General features: G+C 39.8%; 1 protein-coding gene across 1 annotated transcript in view; it reads left to right on the top strand.

Annotated features, from left to right (window-relative positions):
- The window catches only part of Pard3b (par-3 family cell polarity regulator beta), a 993,468-nt gene that overhangs the window by 80,369 nt on the left and 895,927 nt on the right, over positions 1 to 17,172 (top strand). The gene's annotated exons all lie outside the window — the stretch shown is intronic.

The following is a 17,172-nucleotide window of genomic DNA, read 5'->3' as shown; positions in this document are numbered from 1 at the left end:
GTTCTGTCTGCAGGCCAGAAGAGGGCACCAGATCTCATTACAGATGATTGTGAGCCACCGTGTGGTTGCTGGGAATTGAACTCAGGACCTCAGGAAGAGCAGCCAGTGCTCTTAACTACTGAGCCATTTCTCAATTTTGAGAAAGTTTGGTTAAACATCTAGGTTTTATTTGATACATTCTCATGTAACTGGGGAAGAACCTGCCATCAGATTATGTTGGACAAATGAGTTATTTGCTGAGTTACCCCACCCACTAAATTAAAAGTGAGTATACTTGTTTCAGGTTTTAGGGGACTTGCTTCCACGATCTCCTGAAGAGAGCTTGAGATCCCCATTTACAGTGGCATAGTGTTTGCATGACATGTGCATCCCTCTAGTCCCCGTGAGTCAGCTCGGGTCGGGTGTGATACTGTGCTGTGGACACAGCCACCACACCGTCGTCCAGTGCACAGTCTCTCAGGTTGTTTGGAGACTGATGACAAGGGACAGACTTGTGCTTGTTCAATGCAGATGCCCCTTTTCTTTTCCAGGATATCTGTCTCTGGTTAACAGGTGGTAGGGTTTCAGGGTTGGAGAATTCCTGGTTGTGGGCTCTGAATGTACATTTCTTTATCAAGTCCTTGCTTTTCTCTCTTTTTCTCGATCCCATTAGCTGGTCAGTGTGTAACCCGGGTTCTCCTTTGGCTGGCATGGTAGTAAAGGTCCCCCCAGATAGATGCTATTTCTATCATACTATTTGAAGTGCCCATGAAGCCAAGGGAAGCCAATGGCAATATACTTTCTTTCTTTAGAGATAGGTAGAAGGAAAATATAATTTTTTTTATAAACTTTTTTTTTCATGTTTTTTTAAAGACTTATTTATTTATTATGTATACAGAGGAGGGCACCAGATCTCATTACAGATGGTTGTGAGCCACCATGTGGTTGCTGGGAATTGAACTCGGGACCTCTGGAAGAGCAGTCAGTGCTCTTAACCTCTGAGCCATCTCTCCAGCCCCCAGGAAAATATAATTTTAAAATGTCTTTTTCTTTATTATAGAAATAAGTCTGGTAAAAAAAAAAACAAGCCTGTTAGAAATATGAAACTGTGAAAGAAAATTTAAGATTATACAATTGGAATTGTTTCCTTCTTTGTGTTTTTGAATGAGTACGTCTTAGTCTTTTGGTAAGTCTGACCCCTTTTAGTGAAGTACAATGTCACAATGTGTCTGGGCTTTATTGCCCAGCTTCCCACATCCTCACATTTTGGGAAGATTAGAATCCACTCTCCTGTAGCATTTACTGTGAAAGTTTCAAACACAGAGTGAAGGTAAAACCTCACGGAAGCACCTTGATGCACAGTAGTCAGTGTATTTTGTTGTTCTAAATTATTGCCAATGCTTTCCATTAAGATCATTAGCTATCATTATTTTCACATTTGATTTTAATTTAATTAGCAATAAAATGCACATTTTTTGTTACATTTGCTAGATTAGACAAAGGTCTACACCTTTGTATCAAACTTCTATCAAGAGAAGAGCATTGCTGTTGCTCCAGAATCCCCATATCTCCCCCGCCCCACAGGTTTGCCTGTTACAGGGCACACTACTTAATGCTCGGCTTCTCTCACTTAGCCTCATTCTTTTGAGATTTTTCCCTGCCACTACATGCATTTGTAGTATTTCCCCCTTTGTTGACAGGTAGTATATTCTCCTGTGACTGTGCTCTAGTTGACTTCTACATCTTTCGTCTTCCTATTGGAGAACACCTGAGATTCCAGACTTTTAACCTGAGGAGACTACTTTTTTATGATCTAATTATATAGTTAATACAGGTTAATCAAAAATTAAAGATTTCATTTGTGATTAGAATGCCCAGTCATTTTTATGCAGTTAGTTCCCTAACACATGCAATATTGAAAACTTTTATGTATAAGTGTTATAATCTAGACTATTATGGCTACACCTAACTTGGTTGTAAATCTTTTGACCTTTAATTAGTAACCATCCTTCTAAAGACAGGGAAGTTTCTACCTAGCTTCCCCCTTCCTGCCCCGTCCCATCTGAGGAAGGTTGTCTTCAGAAATGCCACTGTGAAGTATGTAGACGGCCGTGTAAGCCAGCTCCCAAATTCTGCTCATTTGCTTTTGTTTTAGGAAAACAATGTAAGTTGTTTTAAAATTAATGAATAGTGCTGTTGGGGCAGTTCATGGGGATGTTTGGAACTGTGAGATTATCTATTATGTTAGGTAAAATTTCTCACATGCCATAAGGATAGTCTATAAATGCCTAAACTTACAGTGATGAAAACAGATAGTTTTTGGAAATCTTAATGATTTCAAAATTTTTCTGCTGATTCTTCTACAACATCAACGTTGTTTAATCAGCCACTTCACATAGACAAGGGCAGATGCATGAATAACTGTGTTCAAAACTTCAAACATGGTAGAGGGCACATGCTGTGTTCTCAGCTCTTGGAGAACTGAAAGCCATGAGTATCAGGAGTTAAAGGCCTGCCTGGTTATATGAGTTCTAGTGAGACCTCTGTCTTTAAAGAAAGTAAGTAGTAATGTCCACGTGACATTGACGTTAGGGAAAACTGAACTTATAGAATGTATTAAATAATGAAAATGTTATGAATAATGGAAACACATGTTTTCAGCCCAGTAAGGTCACCTGTTTCCATGGAAGAGAGCCTTTGAACATAACACTGTTCTCTAAAAGTTTGATCATGTTATCCATGTACAGGAAAAGAATGGCACACTCTGTCTTGACATCCCATCTGGGGTACACTTGCCTGGAGAAAGAAGAAATGCATGATGGGAAATCATGTCTCTTTATGTGATAGGCTGGGGAACATTCCGTGGGGGTGCAGGACTCATAGAGGTCACGTGACGAATGTGCTTAGGCATTTGCCTCACCAATGGCATGTGCTCTGTGGTAAAGCCTTGGGTAGACACAATCTGTAAATGGTCACAAACAACCCAGCAAGGAATGAGTGTCCTAGTGCCTAAACTTACTTTTAAAAAGATACCATGAAATTGGATACCCTCCAACACTTTTTCAAAAGAAAGAAATCAGCAGTCAAACCTCCAGCTGCTCAGAGAGAAGAGTAAGTTTGAGATCCTCTGGAAAATGTCTGTGGAGGAATTGTACTCTTTAAAAAAAAACTCCCAAGTGTGACAGAAATGGAATTTCTAAGAATTAGAAATTTGCCCCGTCCCTCCATGTTTGGGGTTTGTGCCTGTGACACCTGAGGTTTGCTCTGCCCTGTGGGCTGTTGTATTCTTTCTGCCCCCTGCTGGACTCTTGCCTCTAGCTGGAAGCACTCCAAAGATGTGTCAGATCCCAACTATGGGAGTCCCTGTCTTTGCCAAGTGTCACTGGTTTCCTGTTCCAGGTCACTTCCCTCAGCTTTATCTGTCAATAGCATGGACCATCTCTCTGCCTCCTGCCTGTTATTCCCGCATGGTCTCCATCTTTTTATCCCCTTGTTGCCGATGTCTCCAGAAGTATTGCTGCGGCTATGGTAACCATAGTAAAGGGTTAACGGCTGCATGCCCAGCACCAGCAGCACTCTCTACCACCTGTGTGGGCCGCGAGGGGCCAGCCATGGTTCCCAGCCTCTTCCATGAACTGTCTCACTAAGTAGTACAGTGTCTCTGTCATCTCAAGACTATTATTATGTCTAATAATGTGTTTCATTGCCTGAACTCTATTGAATTTGAATTATATTCCATTTTAGGTTCACCTAAATATTTTGTGTGTGTGCATGTGAAAATTTTCTCTGAAAATAACATACTAATTCATCTAATACTTTAATGAAGTGATATAGTCCTTGCCCTGTTTAGGAAGTATTTAACAAGGGCCCCAAATTGTTTTTGATATGGGGATGTTACAGACAGAGCCCAGGAGATGGGATAGAGGCCTGGCTCTGCCACCTCATCCATTATTCGATCTCTTGTCATGTAAAGTGTGGGTAATGAGCTACCTCCCAAGCTTCTTATGGAAGGTAATATATATGAGAATACTTTGTAAATTATTAATGCATCATAATAGAAATCATTTTGCCAGCTTATTAAAAAATTATGAGATCATCTTTGAGCCACTGGACGTTGATTATCTTCTTTCCTCGAGATTTGTTTACTCTTATTAGGCACATTTTCCTTTTGGTTAAGCTGCTAAGATAGCCTTCTAATTATCTTCTCTAGTTGATCTCCTCTAGAGTTCAATGTACATCTCTATAGGTGTCTTGAGGTGGATGCTCTCTGGCTTAAATATTTGTTGCACAAGGATTAATTAAATATGCTTATATTAATTTGATCATTAAACATAGAACAGATAAAAGTACAGGGGATGTTTCAACATTTTATTTCTCTCATGCAATGTCATGGAATACTGGTGCCACTAAACTTGTTTTTCTTAGGTGTGGCTGTTTCATATATATTGATATATAACATATACAATGTATATATTATAAGTGAGAAACTAGTGTTGCCCTTGGTAGGACGCTGCTTCAGTGCACTGACTTCATGACATGGAGGCAAATAACAGGTACACGCATGTCAAGTCAGTGGAGGACACCCTGTTGGGTGTTAGCATTTCAGGCTGTTGCCATCCTTTCATGGCTCTGACTCTGAAAGCCTTGTCTACTTTGGTGTTAAGGTTTATCTGCTTGAGCTCTACCAGTACAAATCAGCTTGCTGTTCCTGCCTCTCTCTGCTCACGCTTTTTGCCCTCCACCTTCAGAAGCCCCATTTCCATTACCCTCCTTCCTACTGTCTGGTGCTCTTAAGGTCCTGAACTTAACCTTCACGCTGGTTTCATAGCCTTGGATTAATCTAGTCCAGTCTTATTGTGCGTAGGCTTCTACCCCTACCATGTGCCAAAGATAAGATCACATTTAGTGTGAAAGAATTGCATTCTATCCTTTCCAGCAAGTTTTAGACAAACTTTAGAGTTGGCAGTGGTCCTTTCTATATATCCGGGGCTTTCGAACTATTTTTGTAATATCTCCAAATATACAGCCATATTATTGACTTGTGTCCTATGGCGAATGATGTCCTTACAAGGGGTTAAAATTGTTTCTCTTTAGTGGGTGCTTCTAGTGTGAAGTAGAGGTGTGGTGTGAACACTACCACTGTTCACACCTGCTATTACTCTTCTTCCTCTTGCTTCATCCTTGTTGGTTCTATGCAGTTTTCCTAGAGTGCATCTTTTTTTTTTTTTTTATCTGAACTCTTATGTGTCTGTATATTTAAGAGATTGTCAGGAGAATTATGTATGTCTGTTCATTGGATTTACAATTAACACTGAAAGAAAGTTTTTAATAATCTTGTCTGTTGTTACATTAAAATGTACTAATAATTTTTAAAGATGCATTGTTCATGGTTATATGAAATCCTTATTATTGTATCCCAATCCTAATTATATGTCTTTCAATATATAATATACCTCCAAATTTAATATAAATCTTGATTGAATATATAATATAGTTATCAGCTTGAAGAACATATACTATCCAAGCTATATTGAGAACATGCTTTATTATTCCCTGTTATTTGACATACAATGAATTCTAATATTTATACTATTGTAAATTTGGAGAATGGATTTTTTTTTTTTGACACAGCTTTTTAAAATTTACGGTTCGACTAGAATCCTAGAAGTTAAATAACCAGGACAAAGTAATACTTCTAATATTTCTGGATAATTTTCTCATTCCTGATTTATATTTTTGGGCACTCACAGTTCATGTGGTGAATAAATTAGTTACTGCTTTCTCGTTGTGTGTAGCCTCTCCACACTCTCTCTGTAGATTTACTCATTTTGTTGTTGTTCTTGTGGTGGTGGTGGTGGTGGTGGTGGGTTTATTAAATGTGCCCCTAGAGCTGTGCAGCAGTGAAAGTCTTTTCTTTGGGAGACTCTCTGGTTCCGGAAAAGAGGAAACACATTGTGCTGCAGTGGGCATAGGAGTGTAATGAGGAGATGGAGCAGCAGCAGGCCCTGGGAGGAGGGGTAGGGATCAGAATGTAGGGAGCAAGATATAAATTAATTTTCCAGATTGTGATGGTATCAGCTTGGGGCGCCAATATCCTATGTTAAAGAGTGAGCTAGTGACATCATTGATTCTAAAAACGATATAGCTAGATTCTTAGTAACCAAGAGAAACGTACATAAACAGTGAAAAGTGCTGTGTAGGTTTATAACGAAGAAGTGTGGGCCTTGAGCTTTGCTGTGGGTACTGTAACCACGTTTGCTAGTTGGGAGCCTGAGGTGGATCAGGCAGGTTGAGAATAGAAGTTTACACTTCTGTAGAAAATCAGTCAAGAGCCTGCTTTGCTTAGCAACCTCACACGTTTATTGAAGTGATGTCAGAGACACAAGTGATCTACCACCCTGTGCAATAGTCATTGGCCGCTACATTGGCTAAATGAATGTGTTCCTTCTGTGCAGAGAAAGAACCAAAGCGCTGTCATCCAGCACTCAACATGGTAAGGTGATTGTCATCTACTAGGTAGTACAGCTCTCTATGGATTTAAACTGGTTGTAGCAAGAGATGATTTTATTATCTGGAGTAAACTAGACTCTGCAGAGGTATTGCATCTAGCCACTTTTAGAGTGTGAATTAAAACCATTTCGTTATTGTATTGGTGATGCTCCTGGCAAGGATGCTGAGGTTTTTTTTTTTTCTTCAAATATAGTAATTGTACTTCATGGTTAGCATTTTTCAAGGTTGTCTCAGCCTATAACCAGATGGAAATGAGAGCATAGGGCTTATAACAAGTTGTTTTGCAGAATTTTATACTCCTTTGAGAATCACCGTATCATTCTTTAATTCTTCACCACATTCTCCCTTCTTTACATTTGGGTGGTTAGGCTTCTCCATGGCCAGATATTCATCCCTGACTTGCATGGTCATTACCGTATGTCCTTGGCCAGTGTCTTTTAACCCTTCTGAAACTCTATTATTAGTAAATGATAAATCTCAGTGAATCACCGCAAAGGGAAGCCTGTTTTTACCTCACAGATTGGTCCCAGTACCCTGGGACTGCAATGAAGCATAGGCAGATGCCCTGGAAGACTGTTACAGGTGGCTCCAGAGGTTTTGGTAGAGATTGGAAGACAACATCCCAAATGTAGACTTATAGTTCAAGCATGATTCTGATTTATAAGGGGAAGAGGCACAGAATATAAAATTAAAATAGTTCAGGTGTCTTTGAATATAAAATTTTTCTGAATGGAACTTCTAGGAAAATATGTTTTAAAATTTTTATTTAAGAGTCGTGTGTGTGTGTGTGTGTGTGTGTGTGTGTGTGTGTATAGTGTGTGTACTTGTGTGCACACAAAAGCCATACAAGGAAGTCCGATTCTTCGAGCTGGCATTGCAGGCATTTATAGGTTTGCCTCGCATGTTTTGCAGATGCTGGGATCTGGGTCCCTATCATCATGATTATTCAGTAAGTGTACATAACTGCCTAGGTATCTTTCTTGCCCCAGGAAGCATGATTTTAATGAGGAGACAATGACAAAGATGTGCCTTTCCCTTCTCTTTACCATAGGTGCCCAGAAAGGATGAGGGCACTCAGGTGGCATTGCCAGGTTCTCCTCCTGCTCTGCTAATCCTACAGCAGGTGTCTGATGATAGAGAACAGGGTGAAGGGAGAAAGCAACCAGAGGGATGACTGTCTTGATTCCATTTTGCAGAGATGACTGCTATTGCTCTACACAGAGGCCATGGCTTCTAGGGAATTCCCTCCATGTCATTTCAGGTTATGAGAAAACTCAGTGGTAAGTTTGATTTTCATGAACTCACAAGTTTTTACAAATAGGCATTTTAACAATTGCCTTTAATAATGAGTGGGAATATGCCATTTCTTCATACTAGAACCCTATCATCTATTTTGAGAAGATAATTCACACTAAGGGCAACGATGGAATTGATGGCAGTTAGAAAACATCAAGTCATTTGCAAAAGATTAGAGACAGTCTTTGGTTTGGTAGTAAATCAATATCCTGGGACCCTACACTATACAAACCAATGCAAACTACGGCTATCTAGGAAGACAGAACATGTAAAATGATAGCATTGGAATTGATTAGGAGTTTTTTTGTGGCCCTTAGTAGAAGGAATGAGTAAATATGCCATCAGAACACTTAAGAACTGATAAAACTAGGAGGAGGAGTTGAGGAATGCATTTTGGGTGAGATACGTGCAAGATTTTAAATGAGACCATGGGAGCCTTGAAAGAATAGTGGGGTCAGGTGCAATTTCTACTTATGTTGAAAATTATTTGGTATTTTTTATCTTCTGTTTTGAAAATTTATTTTATTCCCAGATTAGTGCTGTGCTGCTAGTTTTCCATGCTTATTATAGATAAAAAACCAGACCAGTGTAGTAACAATGCCTATACAAGTCCTTTTTTAGATGAGAGCTGAACTCCATTGAGTTCCAGTCACTCAGGTCAGACATATAGTTGTGTTTGGGCACACCAGAGTGCTAGTTCATACTCTTGCTTGTAATAGCACTTTCATATATAATTACCATTACTTTGTAATTATGCCAATAAAATCTATTCTTTGGAAACTATTCTGGTATTTCAAATACTGGAAGTAAGTGTGCTTGGTATCAGTTGTCACAGTGATTTTTCCAATGCTTGAATTTCTAAGAAATCAGTCTCTATTGTACTTCAAAACAAAACTGATGTCTAATATAGTCCCTTTTGAGGTAGCAGCTCTTTGTAGAACCTGACAAAAACAAAACTTTATATCAATAAGAATATTCACAAATATTCTGTTTAGAAATATTGAGAAGAAAGGGAAATCAAGAAACTATCTTGGAAAAAAAGCCTTGAGGTTTATTTGAATATACTTCACCTTGAATTGTTGTAGTATTATTTTAGCTAGAGTTGGCATTGAGCTTATAGACAGAATGCATCTATAAAGGACTCGACCCTGCCGGCTTGCTCCTCAGCATCCTCTGGCTTCATGTGGGCTCTTAGAAAGCCAAGCAATTCTGCCTGAGCTTCCTTTACTTGAGGAGTCTGTGAGATACACTGATCTCTGCCCTAGGTCACTTAGGTCATGACTGTTGGCACATACTGAATACACAGAGTAGCCTCAAAAAAAGCAGTGCCACCAGACTATCTCAGCAGAGGTCAACATGGTGCCGGGATGGGTTTTTGCAGGTCATTGCCCCAGATGGAAATTGGCCAGACTGTTGTTTTTTATTAGTTATACATAAGCATTTAATGATGTATGCTTTTCACAGTGATTTAAATAGACATCTTTACATGGAAGGCTGCCAATTCAGTACCAAGATTACATGGCAGACTTTCAAGTTCATTTTGTCATGTGAAGGGCGTTTATGACTCCCTGCTTGTGACAGTGGTGGCATGGGGCAGCCCGACTGCCTTCAGGAGTTCCTTCTAAAGAACTTCGAACAGAATTCTTTCTGTTGTCCCCTCCTAGTCCTCATCCCTCAGCTCCACACACTTTCTGGCCACAGTTGCTTCAGTATCTCCCCATCACCTCAAGTACAGCTTGTCTGAAGTTAAGACTGATGTTCCTGTGAATGCAACTCCTTCCCTAACCAGAGAAGATGTGGAGGACACTGGCCAGTTGCCCTTTTAGATGAGAAACTGCAAACTCTTTAGGGTATGGTCCCCAGTGGAAGTTGAGGTTCAAAGACCTTAATATAATTCAAGCTTGTCAACTTGTCGCTCTTGAAGCTAATATAAAACAAACATGAAAACAAATCCAAATCTTGTCCGAGGGGATGGAACCCAAGGTTGCAGGCTGGTTGATTTCTTGCTACCCTTAATTAGTTTTTCTCATCTCATGCCTGCTGTGAGAACTCTACTGTTGGAAGTTTTATTTGTGTGTCCTGAGGAAGGCTGTTCTGTGCTTCACACTTTTGATTACATACCCCATCTCCTAGTGACTTTTTTTCACCTTCAAAATCAAACAACACCTTTTTGTGGAGTTGATGTTGTATCATCAGGATAAATTTTTTCCAATGTTTGTTTATTATTATGTTTGTAAAAAGACATATCTTCTTAAGGATTGAAAATTTATTGAGAGGGATGCTATTTTACTAATGAGAGCACATGGCACATATATACAGAACTTTTGGATATTATTTTTTATGTGTATCTCAATCCAGGTTACCTTACTGTAGTGTATAATTTTAAAAATGTATTTTATGTGTTGAAATAGTCATTTTCATTAGTAAATTACTGCTACTTCTACTGTAGTTGAAAATGATTATGTTATTTTCACTTTTAACTTTCAACTTAAAAATAATTTAAGTGGCCAGGGGAGGTAGTGCAGCAGGCAAACAGCTTGCCATGTAAGCATGGAGACCCTAATTTGATGTCCACCAGAGGCCTGGCATAGTGGTGGGCACCTGTAGTCCTAGCTCGGGGCAGCAGAAATGGAAGACTCTCTGGGGCTTTCTGGTGCCACTTTCACTGCATTGGAAAACTTTAGGTTCTGTGAGAGACTCTGTCTCAAAGTACACAAGTACATACACTCACACACACAACATGAACTGAATATCGCCATGTACTCGTTTGTTAATAAAAGTCTGTGTGTAGAAGGTTAAAATTCTGTGGCTCCCACTGATGCTTCCTGTGCATAATCCACAGGTGACAAGAAGAATGAGTCTGCATGTCTGCTGTATATCCTGGTGCTACCTTTCACTTGGTTGTATTCATGTAATGGGGTTTGAGCCCAGGGCCTAGCACACACTAGACTTGTGCTCTACCACTAAGCCCATATCTGACCCCTTATGGCACTTTATGATATTTTCATTTTTAATACAGAACAAATGAAGGTTTGGTTGTGTCCATTGGTGGTGTTCTCCTTGAGAACAGCTGCTCCGTGGAAACTGTTTACCAGCCACAATTTCAAACCTTGGGTGGCTTGGTCAAGATTTACATGGTCGTGCTGGCCCTGTCGCTTCTTAAGAGGGTCTGGAGAAGTTTTATTTGATAATAAAACCCCAGGAATGTAAATGAAGACCAGTCGCTCTGGGTCTGTTTGCAACCCCCGTACTGTGTCAGTCAGGGTGAGAGGGAAGCAATGGAGTGTCTACATTTGCTTTACTGGGATAAATGAACACCAAGAGCTAACTAGGCTCTTGGCTACAAAATGTGCAAAACCTCAAGCTCAATAATTTATTAGAAAAATGTTAGCAAAATGTATTCAATAAGGGTTCCATGAAGAATTTAGTTGACTTGTTTATGGCTTATTTGGTAACGGCAGTTATTCAGGAGAGGCGTTTACACCCCTCCGTTTTCTTCCTCAAGTGGTTCACTAATTATGTGAAGGACAAAACTGCTTTCAGCCTCCTGAGCTTCTTAGACAGTATTTTACGTACTGCGAAGTACTAAGTCATTTTATTGTACATGGAAACTCAGGGCATTTTTAAAAATTTATGTTTTGAGATCATAATGTATTCTCAATTTCCCCCTTCCTTTCCTCCCCCAAACCTCCCTATCTACCCCTCCTAGCTCTCTTTCAAATTTATGGCTTTTTCATTAGTTTTTGTTAGATACATATATGTATATAAATATGTATTCCTAAATATAACCTGCTCAGTCCTTATAATGTTACTTGAATGTGTGTTTTCGGGGCTGAACATTTGGTATTGGATAACCAATTTTTGTGATCTTGCCCAGGGAAGACTGTTTCTCCTGCTCCCAGTATCCCTTAGCTGTAGCAGGAATCTTAAAAGTTCTTATTAATAAAATCAAACCTGAGGCGAGTTGTTGGGGTCCATGCTGGTAGATCAGAGAGGCAGACCAAGCCACAGCGATCTCACCTCGCCGGATCCTCAGCTGGTCTTGTCTCCTCAGACTGGACGCCTCTGAGTCCTCATCTGGAATGGGTCTCAGCTGAATTACTGCTCAAAAGCCTGAATGCTTAACCAGCCAAAATCTTAACCAGCCAAAAGCTTCTAGTTTCTGGTCCTCATGCCTTATATATCTTTTTGCTTTCTACCACCACTCCCTGGGATTAAAGGCTGGCTTTCTGGGATTAAAGGTGTGTGTCACCATGCTTGGCTATTTCCAGTGTGGCCTTGAACTCACAGAGATCCAGAGGGATTTCTATCTCTGGAATGCTAGGATTAAAGGTGTGAGTGCCACCATTTTCTAGCCTTTGTATCTAGTGGCTGTCTGTTCTCTGACCCCAGATAAATTTATTAGAGTACACAATATTTTGGGGAATACAATACCACCACATTTCCTCTCTTTTTGTCTAAAATTAAAAAAGCTTATAACTAATACAAGAAAAACTATCTTCAATAAGTATATGCAATATACAGTCAAGATTACATTAACAATGTCTAGTCCATTAACATTTGACAGATCTGGACAAAAAACTCCATTATATATATTAACAATGTCCAGTCCAGTAACATCTGATAAACTCAGACCAAAAAATTTTCATTACTTATCTTATTTAAAACAAGTAGTTCCTTTTTAAAAGTAGATTCCATAATCTCCCTTTTTATCTTATCATATCCATATTTTCTCTTTTTTCTTTTCATAATAGATTCATTAGTCTACGTTTTATCATTTTTATATCTTCCCCTTTTTCTTCAGTGTAGATTCAGTGATCTACCTATTTATCCTATTATTTCTTTATCTTTTTTTCTCAGAGTAGATTCGATGATCTATCTCATATCTATATTCTCTTTTTCTTTTTGCTTTCTAGGGGTGAAGATATCTTTAGGGAATCTTGAAAAGAAAATTTTGGGGTTAATTGTCAAGTCCTGTATCATTTGTCCAGTCTCTGCATAATAGGAAAGTTCAGGGCTTGTTTCAAGTCCTTGTTTGAGTAGTCTGTCAGGCTGGATCATCTCAACTAGTCCTCTCGAAATTGTCCTGACCAGTTTGTAGTCCAAAGTCGATTTTTCCGTGGTGTTAATCAGCCTAGGCTTTATCATAGTCCGTGTGGAATCATCGTTGTAGAATCCTGTCATCTTTTTGAAGATTTCAAAGTCACTGTTAGGCATGGTCATGGTTTCCTGCGGATTTTTTTTTTTTTTTTTTGCCTCCTCTGTGGTTTGGAGCAATCACAGTCTGATAAATGTCTCTCTCTCGGAACCATGAACATTCTTCCCTAGAACAGAAAATCTTCATAGCAATTTTTCCCCACCATTTGTCTTGCCAAACTTTTCCAAACTGACCTTTGCTGATGCTTTCTTGTAACACGATGGTCCTGGCAATTCTTCTCTGAACCAGCAGCAGTAAGCCCTTTGTTCCAGGTAGCAGCATCACTGCAGTCACCAACATGATGAGAAGGAGCTGGCAACGTGGAGCAGTAGCCACTGCTTCCATGGTCCCACCACTGTTTGTGGTTCAGTCCGGGCCAAAGCTTCTCCCAAGCCTCTTAGGCCGGCCTCAAACTCAGGATCCTACTGCCTCTGTCTCCTTCAGCAAATTCTACCTTCGTGCGCCACGGCAACCGGCTGAGTGTAGCTTGGGCCTGAGCTGGGGCTCACAAGGCTACAGGCAAACAGCTTTTTCATGAATTCGTACCACGAACGTTGGGCGCCAGATGTAGTAGGAATCTTAAAAGTTCTTATTAATAAAATCAAACCTGAGGCGAGTTGTTGGGGTCCATGCTGGTAGATCAGAGAGACAGAACAAGCCACAGCTATCTCACCTCGCCGGATCCTCAGCTGGTCTTGTCTCCTCAGACTGGACGCCTCTGAGTCCTCATCTGGAATGGGTCTCAGCTGAATTACTGCTCAAAAGCCTGAATGCTTAACCAGCCAAAATCTTAACCAGCCAAAAGCTTCTAGTTTCTGGTCCTCACGCCTTATATATCTTTTTGCTTTCTACCACCACTCCCTGGGATTAAAGGCTGGCTTTCTGGGATTAAAGGTGTGTGTCACCATGCTTGGCTATTTCCAGTGTGGCCTTGAACTCACAGAGATCCAGAGGGATTTCTATCTCTGGAATGCTAGGATTAAAGATGTGAGTGCCACCATTTTCTAGCCTTTGTATCTAGTGGCTGTCTGTTCTCTGACCCCAGATGAATTTATTAGAGTACACAATATTTTGGGGAATACAATACCACCACACTTAGCTGCCTGTAGTTCTGTGTGTAGGGTTGAAGCCCTGTGAGCTTTTTTCCCTGTCCACTTGGACATGTCTGTTGACATTTAGGCCTTTTAAATCTTTGGTCGTAGATGTTAGTATTCATCAGCTTGTAAGCTAGCCATCAAATGTTCCTGTGAATTCCTTTGGACTGATCTTCCCTGTTTATGCTTCTTTATCCATGTGCTCATCCCTAAGTACTTCTTAAGCAATACTAAATTATTTAGATGCAAAAAATACAGAGCGAACATATTGCTTCTTTTGGCTAACTACAACCAGATATATCTCCTTAGACATCAAAAGTGGACATGTTCAAATTTCAAAAGCATCTGAAGAAAGCCATGTTCATTTCCTTTCTTGACTTTGAAGTATAATTTTGAGGTACAATATCTGGATAATGGGTGTCTTTTATGGCCCTTTCAGTGCATGATACCATTAAATGTGTGTGCAGGGTCAGTGTTCTTTTTTTTCTCCCAGAATGCTTTGTAGTGCTAGTCTAAGCCCTACAGTATTAATGGTGAACTTCACATTATGAATTTGCTGGCATATTTAGTTTGAATATGGGTACTTGATTTAAACGCACTTAAAAATGGAGTGCACACACTTTGAATAAAGCCTCTGTAGCTTAAGTAAAAACTCTGCACTGGCCTGTGTGCCTCTGCACCCCCTGTACCAGCTTTTCTGCCTGGCAGATGGGATGTTGCCTGCCCCTCGGGATTCTTCAGTTCTGCTACTAAAGTTTTTCCTTTATTCTAGATGACGAGAGGGCTCTGAATTTATGACTAGTCTTCCTTGTTTCTCTTAACTCCCTGAAGAACTTTGAATATCTTGCTTTAGTTTTCCATGTTCTTTGAGCTGCACATGCACATAAATGCAAAACTGTATTCTGGAGCTTCATTCAACAATATATTTGAAGCTGGACCTTGAGTTACAATGTTTCAGGTCTATAATCATAGTTATTCTGGATCTGAGGCAGGAGGATGATAATAAGTTCAAGGCCTGTCTGGATGACTTAATGAGATTCTGAAAATAAAGTAAAAACAGCAGAACATACAGCTTACTAGTGGAATGCTTGCTAAGATCCCTGAGGCCCTTAGTGCCAAAGGGGGAAAAAAAGCTGAAAATATACTCCAATATGTTTGAGATTCATTCATGTTACTGCATGGAGCTTTAATTATTACTCTTCATGGGTATAAAAGTGCTCTCATATTGATACACTAAATTTTATGTGTTTTCTTGATGACTTTTTTTTTTTTTTTTTTTTTGAGACAGGGTTTCTCTGTGTAGCTTTGCGCCTTTCCTGGAACTCACTCTGTAGACCAGGCTGGCCTCGAACTCACAGAGATCTGCCTGCCTCTGCCTCCCGAGTGCTGGGATTAAAGGTCTTGATGACTATTAGGGTTCATGAAGATTGTTTTCTTCTGCACATATTCCAGTGTGCAGTGGAGCTGCCTTTTCATGCACAGATGAGTGGGTTGTAGGGTTAGACTCATTTTCAAGCACTGGTTCTTAAATTTGGGGAAAAGTGTCAGTGACAGCTGTATTGTGTCCTGATAAAAGCGTACTTCTGAGCACACGTGTGTATAGACAAACCCCAGTTGAAAAACTTGTACAAATTAGATTGGTCTTTTTAGTTGTTTTTGTCTATGGGACAATGTGGTGTCTTCCCTGCCTTTGAAAACTTAGCATTTCTTTATTGTTCCATCCTTTTTATACATTTGACAGCAAAATGCTGGTATGAAAATGATCATGTGCAATGGAGTTGAGAAAAGTGAGGCTGTGCCCAGTTTCTTGCTTCTTGGTTAATTTGTATCAGGTGTCTGTATTCATCCTGTCTTTTATAGGAGTCAAGGTGATTGAAAAAAAAAAATAGTTGTTGCAGGAACAGGATTAGTTTCTAACTTTGAAGTGGGATCATAATAAAGGGTAGGTACATGGGGAATGAGTGATTCTGCTCTTGAGTATGCCTTGTGAGGAAGTTTGAGTGCTGTGTTGGATGCCTCTGGTTAGCTTCTGGCTGAGGAGCAGTAGGAGCAAAAGAACGTGGTGACATTGGCTTATTCTGCCACATCAGCCGACTGGAGGAGAGGGCCGTTCTACAGACAGGAAGCATTTGTGCTGGGGTGGTTAGGAGGTTATGACGGTGTGTTGCATATCCATATGTTGGGTTTCATTTTTCTATTATAAAATGGAATAATGGAACATTTACATTAAAAAGAAATCTCTGAAGTTGAGATTTTAGGAGGCACCTCCTGGGAGAAGTGATTTTTTTTTTTAAAGTGAGATATCAGTATTTGTTGTATGTTCATTTTCTTTGGAGTTTTTATTTAAAAGGATAATAACCATTTGGATAGGAATAAATCTTTTACTTTATGTTTATTTCTGGACACAGTGCCATTTTATGATGGAGGAGAGTTTATCCCCTAAATAAACTAATTTCTGAAGTGGTATATTTTTCTCATCTCTAGTGGACTGAGCAGAACTCTTAGAAGCTTATCACACAAGATGATACCCCGAAGTGAATTGGCAACCTCATAGGAAGCCCCCCCCCAAAATCATTACATCTGACTCTTGCTTATGTATAATGGCACTTGCCAGAAAGTAGAAGTGAGCCCTTGTGACTTTAGAGACTTCTCATTTGTTTGCTGGATTTGCACATCTCCTGGGGTGATCCCTCCCTTAGTTCTGTAGCTACATTCCGGGTCCAGCTATTGCCATGTTTCTTCTTTCAGAGAACATTGTTTTAAGCAATGTTCTGGTTAAAGGCTGGGGATCTCTCAGTGCTCCCTGGAGTCATGCATTGACACTGTCTGAATTCCCACAGAGGAACTCTCCTCTTCCCTGTTCTCTTTCTGACCCCTGCTGCTCTCTGCCCGAGTGAGACACTGTCTCTGTAACTTGTATTCCTCACTACATTTGTCTCTTCCTCACTGTGAAACCAGTAGAAAAGTCATTTTTCTTTGAAGACGTTCTAAGCACTTTTTCCTTATTTATAATTACAACATTTTCTGTCATATTTGTTTGCTTCCATTCAACCTGTGTTAAGCATCCTATGCTACTCTTATGTTTTCATCTACATA

The sequence above is a fragment of the Peromyscus leucopus genome, chromosome 13, assembly GCF_004664715.2.
Source record: "Peromyscus leucopus breed LL Stock chromosome 13, UCI_PerLeu_2.1, whole genome shotgun sequence".
Lineage (NCBI taxonomy): Eukaryota > Metazoa > Chordata > Mammalia > Rodentia > Cricetidae > Peromyscus > Peromyscus leucopus.
The sequence above is the reverse complement of the archived record's forward strand: the minus strand, read 5'-3'. Positions and strand labels throughout refer to the sequence as shown.